At 38.8% G+C, this 7,174-nt stretch overlaps 1 long non-coding RNA gene across 1 annotated transcript; it reads left to right on the top strand.

The window, feature by feature from the left end:
* Positions 1–1,615: 1,615 nt before the first annotated feature.
* Positions 1,616–4,474, top strand: LOC138946672 (uncharacterized). The gene is made up of 2 exons (XR_011449400.1): positions 1,616–1,727; positions 3,678–4,474. It is a non-coding gene; the product is annotated as an uncharacterized lncRNA (long non-coding RNA).
* The last annotated feature ends 2,700 nt before the right edge of the window (positions 4,475–7,174 follow it).

The raw sequence follows: 7,174 nt of genomic DNA, 5'->3' as shown, positions 1-7,174 counted from the left end.
GAAAATTTGCAACATACAAAAGAAAGTCAAATCAATGATCTACCCTGAACATGTTGATTTGTTTAGCTAGCTTGTGTATTTCGCGTGCTATGCTATTCCTACTGATGCAGGTGTCGATCGCAAGAGCAGTAACATAATCATGGGACATTTTGCATCATTTTTTAGGGGTGTCATAACAAAAAGCGCTATACTTTAGCAATTACTTGGTGAATTGCTTTGAAATTTGCAGCATAATTTACCAACATACTAGAGATACATGTACTTCGTGCAAAATGTTGGATGTTACAGATATTTGTTCAGATGTAACTCAATGTTTCGGAACAAGTTGTTAAACTGGTGATTTGATTGTTCACTTTTGTCAAGAAAGTTCGTGCCTTTGCATGTCTACAGAAAAATAATTGATACAGGTTCTGTCGAAGTGTCATTTGCGTGAAACCACTGGCGTAAATGTGCGAGTCATGCAAACACATGAGAAAAAAATCACGCTGTTTCGCTCTGACTGCTGTTATCGCTGCATGCATCCCAAAACATGCTACGGTCACGCTTGGCTAGGCATCTGTGGCACCAGAATCATCTCTTAAATATCAAGCATGTTGTCAAGCCTAGGAAATTTGTGTCTGTGCATATACGCACATTAAATGTTTGAAGTGTGTGCATCAATCATTTGTCTAAAGACGTGCGAAGTCATGAGTTTTGTGGACACAATTGAACAATCATATGGCAAGTTTAAACAGTTCTTTTGAAACATTTCATTACATCTTAACAAACAACTGTATTCTCAGTATGTTGATGAACGCTATTCTGCAAATTTCAAAGCAATCTACCAAGTCATTACTAAAATGCAGCGCTTTTTGTCATGATATCCCTAAATAATGACGCAAAAAGTCCTGATTTTTACCGCTCTTGCGATCGACACCTGCATCAGTAGGAATAGCATAGCACACGAAATACGCAAGCTAGCTAAACAAATCAACCTGTTCAGGGTACATAATTGATGTGAATTTCTTCTCGTATGTAAAGGATGCAACGTTTTGCCCGTTGTGATTTTGTGCCTGTTTGTAATTGGGCCCTTTTGGTTTTGAACGTGTTTTTTTGATAGAATACTTTATAACCATTACAGTGATATGAAATATGGCATTTTTGAATTTTTTTATTATGTTTTTGTCAGGTCGATTTCCGGTGTACTCTTATTTGAGCGGCTGTCACGTGATTCATGTAATAGACCTCTTTAATTCGAAACGTTTGCCAGATATTCAAGTGGACTGACTAGTATGGCAAGACAGTTTAAACAAATGGCACAGGAATGTATGCTTTAATGTGGGTGCAAAATGTGTTGCAATAATTATTTGGCAAAGTTTATATTCTTTGTCACAGCCATAGAAGTCTATATCATATTTTTATGCGCATGATCTTTTTGAATGAAGCACCGTGTTTGCACTCATCATAAACAAAAGTGTGTTTGTGTGTGTGTGTGTGTGTGTGTGTGCGTGTATGTGTGTGTGTGTGTGTGTGTGTGTATGTGTGTGTGTGTGTATGTGTGTGTGTGTGTGTGTGTGTATGTGTGTGTGTGTGTGTGTGTGTGTGTGTGTGTGTATGTGTGTGTGTGTGTGTTTAAAGGCTTAAGTAAGGCTGACAACAATGAGGGATTGGGACTGTTTGCTGTGTGGCGGGAGAAAAGAGCCGCCCTGAAGCTCGACGCCACAGGAAAAGCCCATGAGAGGAATATGGCAAGTAATACACGAAAGTTAAAAACCAGCGTTGGTGTCATGGTAATAAGCAATGTGTATATTAGAAGGGTTGGTCGTGCGGACATGTGGATACTTTAACGTATGCCACCAACTTTGAAAACAGTGTTACTGCCTAAACAGTAGGATAGAAAATAAGCTTACATGCAAAACATCACTCCCAGGAAATAATATGGGCGCACGCGTGAGCTGTAAACAATGAACGTCGATAAACAGGAATGTATGCGGTGAAGGAAGAGGGGTAGGAGAACAAGAGGGATGGGGAGGAGGATTTCCTTTGAGCCCTCAGCAGATTTAAATATTGATATTCTTAAGGACGTTTGCTGTACTATAATTTAGAAACGCCTGCAATGATTTGCTCGAAAATGTTCCGTAATTATGCTAAATATTAAAATGAATTTTAATCAGCCAGCGGTTTTCTTCTTCCTCTTTCCTGTGTTAGGAGTCACGACCTCCGCTCGTCATTATATTTTATTTAGTCCTGATAGATACACTCTCGTCAAAGCAGAATGGGCCGTTAGATTGAGGATGTCAAACATATATTCTAACAAACACATGCACATAACATGCCGTACGGGGTTAAAACTCTTCGCATAACGAAAACAAACACACTGTCCATTGGGGAATATCACGGTCTGGAAAGAAAAGACCACCATACACATCATTGAGATTTGAGTAATTGAACGCTCAAATACTAATTCTAAGACATTCCTCGTGTGTGTTTATTGTCATCTATTCAACCCAAAAACAGAACTCTACAGCTCTTTGCGCGATTTCAAATCTGTATTTCTAGCAACAACGCAAGGACGAACGGTTCGACGAAAATCAACAGTGGGTGAAGAAGGCACCGCGAGGAGAAATTCCACTTAAAACACTGCCGTTTCTTATTTAAGTAATTGAACGTTCAAACAATTATTTTTGTTTATAGTATAACTGGGAGGTCATCAAACCCTGGAAATGTGTACAGTTTCAAATCTCTAGTTTCAAAAAAGTTTAGGACATTGACAATGTTCCATTTTAAGACCCGAGCAGAACCCTCTTGTAACCCTGAAAGTTGACGAGGGTCAATCAGACTTGGGTTATGTTGGGTGGTAATCAAAACCCAGAAGTGTCCACAATTTGATAGCTTTATTCTCATAAACATTTGCGAAAACATAAATTTTAAGTTTTATGATCCAGATATGACCCCGCTTTGACCTTTAAATTTAACGAGGGTAAACCAGGCTTTGGTCATATTGGGAGATCAACACCGTAGAAGTGTGCAAAGTTGTAACGCTTTTGTGTTGAACACATCTGAGATACCCAGCCTCGACGTTACGTTTGTTGTTCACGGACGGACGAACGCCAAATCAAACATTACTACGACTCACAAAGGACTCAAGTGAGTCAATAACATTGTTAAAATACGCGGTCGTCAACTTGTGCAAATCGGCAAAATGACGTAGGCAAACGCTTTTTTTGTTTGTTTTTAAATGAGAGAAAAAATGTCTGTGGAAATTATCTGAAACAACTCACATGCAAAAGTTGTACAATCATCTGCACATTATTTTAATTAAATAGCTCTACACACACACACACACATACAGACACACATGTATACACATGCCTAAATGTATGTGTACACCCTCGAGCCATTAATATTTTCGACACCAGTCTTCTCAAAAGCATTCAGTCAAAAAATCAAGAAAATAATAAATAAGGAAGAAAAAAAGCACATTAATTACTGCATCAATGAATAACTAGTAATCAAGTAAACAAACAAGCAAATGAATCAATGAATTAAAACAAAAGTAATTAGTTAAAGAAATAGTTAGACAATAAAATAAAGGAGATCAGCTGCACAACTTGGCATTTTTGAAAACAAAGTAGAGTTTAAAAAATGTCGTTGTGGAAAATATGAATAACAATTATGCTTTTCTGTGTTATTTTCAGAATAATGATGAGTGACATGGAATAATCGAGCTCTTCTGACACTGTTGCGTGGCAAAACTCGTCCAGACGGGACCCGTTCAACCAAAGCGTGGCATCAGTCACACCATGTTTTGTTGCTATTCAATATATATATAGTTAAATAAAATGTGTTCAATAAACAAACGTTTGATTGATTTCGTAGCACTTTTCCCCATTTTGTTTTTATATTCTTGGTTTTTTTTTTCTTTCTTTCTGTTCGTTTTTGATTAACCAGGATTGACAATGTCCTTCCAAGTTCCATTTCGATTTATATACTTTAAGATTTGCAGCTTGAATGATCACAATTTTATCAAGTGACATTGTTGGCGTTGAATTGACATTTGCACTGTGAGTGACTTCCAATGTCAACCTGCAAACAAAAATCACTACCGTAAAATCCCTAGCAAACGCCCAGTATCTAGCAAACGCCCACCCCCCACTTTTGACCAAAAGTTGTCCAGAGGGGTCACTACCTAGCAAACGCCCACCCCGGTTGTTGCTTTTTTTAATAGAAAAAAGGTACCTGATTCTATTGTTATGGAGGGTTTTCTTTATTTACAAAGTATATACAGTCCCAAAAGAAACCAACAGTGATTTGAAATGTGTCTATATCACTAACCCAAAATCATCACCATCGCTGGGAAAATCAGGCTAATTCACAAAAATAATTGATATTTGGAGGGAAGAAATATTTAAGTTTTGTTTTTATTATTGTGACACTAGATTTTTTTTCTCAGTACAAATAAAGTGAGCCCAGCCTCACCATCATTCTGTCAAAGTGTGTTTGTGTGTGTGTGTGTGCTTTCGTACTTCGTGCGTGTGTTTGTGGATGCGTAAGTATATCATTCTGTTAATGTATGTGTGCGGAAGTGTGTGTGTGTGTGTGCGTGTGTGTGTGTGTATGTGTGTGTGTGTGTGTGTGTTTGTGCGTGTGTGTGTTTGTGTGTGTGTTTGTGCGTGTGTGTGTGTATGTGTGTGTATGTGCGTGTGTGTGCGTGTGTGTCTGTTTGTGTCTGTGTGTGTTTCTTGTCCAATTGTATTTCTCAACAAAGGCAACTTTCTGTTTTTCAGAAGACTTAGGGATTATACTTCAAAACTTGTTTTGAACAAACTGCAATATATATGCAATTAAAATCAACAACGTTTCTGAAGGAGCAATACTTTTGCATAAGCTAACTGGGACCGAGAAACATGCAGAAAACCACCCAGCATTAGGACACTGTCAGAAACATCTTTTACTTCTAAAATGCAAGTGGTGTGTGTATGGATGTGTATGTGTGTGTGTGTGTGTGTGTGTGTGTGTGTGTGTGTGAGAGAGAGAGAAATAGTTTGTGCTTATGTGTGTGTGTGTGTGTGTGTGTATGGATGTGTGTACCAGTGTGTGTGTGTATGTATATATATGTATAGGTTACAACACGAGTGGTTTTTTATATGGCTTGTATTTCAGTCAAGACCCAGCGGATGAATATCATCGGGAGACACGAGCCTTTGGCGAGTGGCTCTCGATTGATATTCCCGCTGGGTCTTGACTGAAATACAAGCCATATAAAAAACCACGAGTGTTGTAATCTGTATATCCCATTCTACCATCAAACACAAAGTGTAGACTACTAGCGGCACTGTTGCGATCTGTGGAGTGTGAAACAGTGTTTTCAGCGAGACTTGGCCTTTTTGCAACCTTAAACTAAGTGACCGTCGCTGAAAAAATAAAACGAATGAGTGCATCTATAAGTACGCGGTAACACTACTTTCAGACCGTTTAAAAGCTTTAAGTAAAGGTTCATAAGTTGCAAGAAAGTAATGAAGTCGTATAGAAATCCATTTAGTTGAAGCGCACAATTCTTTTGCGTTTCAGGTCGGCGGAACGGGGAAACCGGTTTGGCCCCCATTTGGCTTACTCGACTCGATTCAGAATCGATTCCACGTTGTTTTTTTCGAACGCATTATTATACAATTAGTCTTATTGACAGAGAAGCAAATTTTAGGGAACACATATGTAGATTTAACCATTTGCTCCCTATTTGAAATGTATCTACATGTTTTGCGAGTGTGTTTGCATGAACCTAAACTGGTATGGGTGCGAGGAAAACAGGACCCAAGTCTGTCACCGCCGCTTGATTGCATTTTGAAAGAATATGACTGGATTACGGAAAAATACACACATGTTAAGTTCTTAGATACCTTCATCGCCAATGTGGACTTACTGCAGAGCCAGGCAAAAGAGTAGACTTGCTCGCAAAACACGTGAAACAGCTGATGATAGCGAAGCCCAACCGTGCCAGGTAAGGACGGTCTGACAGATTCTCAAAAGTCGTCTGCTAACGAAGCAAGGGGAGGGTACTCGTGTTTTTGTTTTGGTTCGCTAGCATCTGGTTATCTTGTAAGTTGAATGTTCGTTTTTTCCCACCTGCATTGCTTTCATAATGAAAGACACGTTTGCTTATAGCTCTTTCTCACTAGCGAGGCCGGAGGTGTGCACGAGTTTCGTCCCTTTGGCTCGGTAAGTTCCGGTTAAGATAGAGGCGGCAGTCGAGCGCATGAACGTGAAAGAATTGAAAGATTTTCTTCGGAAACATGGCCAACTTGTCAGTGGAAAAAAAGAAGAATTAGTGCGCAGAGCAAGAGGCACGTTTCAGCTGCGAAAAGATGGCAAGGATGCTATCGATAATGCTGTGGAAACAAATGATTCAAGTTAGCATTTGACAGACCACTTCGACTGTCAGTGTCACGAACTTGTAGCCTAATGTGTTAAATGTTATCAATAATTATTGAGCACACGCGGAATTTGTGCGTGAATCAGTGAGTCCTTTTGATGCTTGGTAGTCATGCATTTATTGTTGTTAACTGGATGTGCGTGTTGTCTAAGGCTAATGTCAGACGGAGCTCGCAAAACACGAAACAAACGCCGAACAAAAGCAAAACAACGCACAAAAGCACCATGTTTTGCTTTTGTTCGGCTTTTGTTTCGTGTTTTGCGAGCTCCATCTGACATTAGCCTAAGAGCAGTTTCACATTACCAGTTCATGGCTCTTTAATGTTACTTCAGTTGTTTTACTTTACATTGTTTACCAACTTTGTTAAACTGCTATTGTTTGTATATGTTTTAGATAAATAAAACCCAAACTGTATCAACTGCGTCTGTTGAAGTGTGTGTGATTATCTGTAAAACAAGTCATTCATCAAGCTTCAGATTCATCATGTCTTTATTCTTTGAATACATATATAATACACTGCATTGTCGTTCCTCGGCAAATATTTCAGCCAACTGTGAATAAAAAACAAAATGTAATCACACACAGGTAATAAATATTTTTCCCTTAAAAACATAAAAAGCATAGATACACACCACACAAACCCTATTTATAATTTCATGTACATAATCCCACGTTACAAAATAGTGCACTCCTTACAACACACGCTCACACCTGGTTGGTTTGCGTTCAACTTCTCAGACATATTCAGGCATGAAAATTCTCCGT

This window comes from Littorina saxatilis, linkage group LG14, assembly GCF_037325665.1.
Source record: "Littorina saxatilis isolate snail1 linkage group LG14, US_GU_Lsax_2.0, whole genome shotgun sequence".
NCBI classification, from domain to species: Eukaryota; Metazoa; Mollusca; class Gastropoda; order Littorinimorpha; family Littorinidae; genus Littorina; species Littorina saxatilis.
This window is presented reverse-complemented; position numbering and strand designations above follow the sequence as displayed.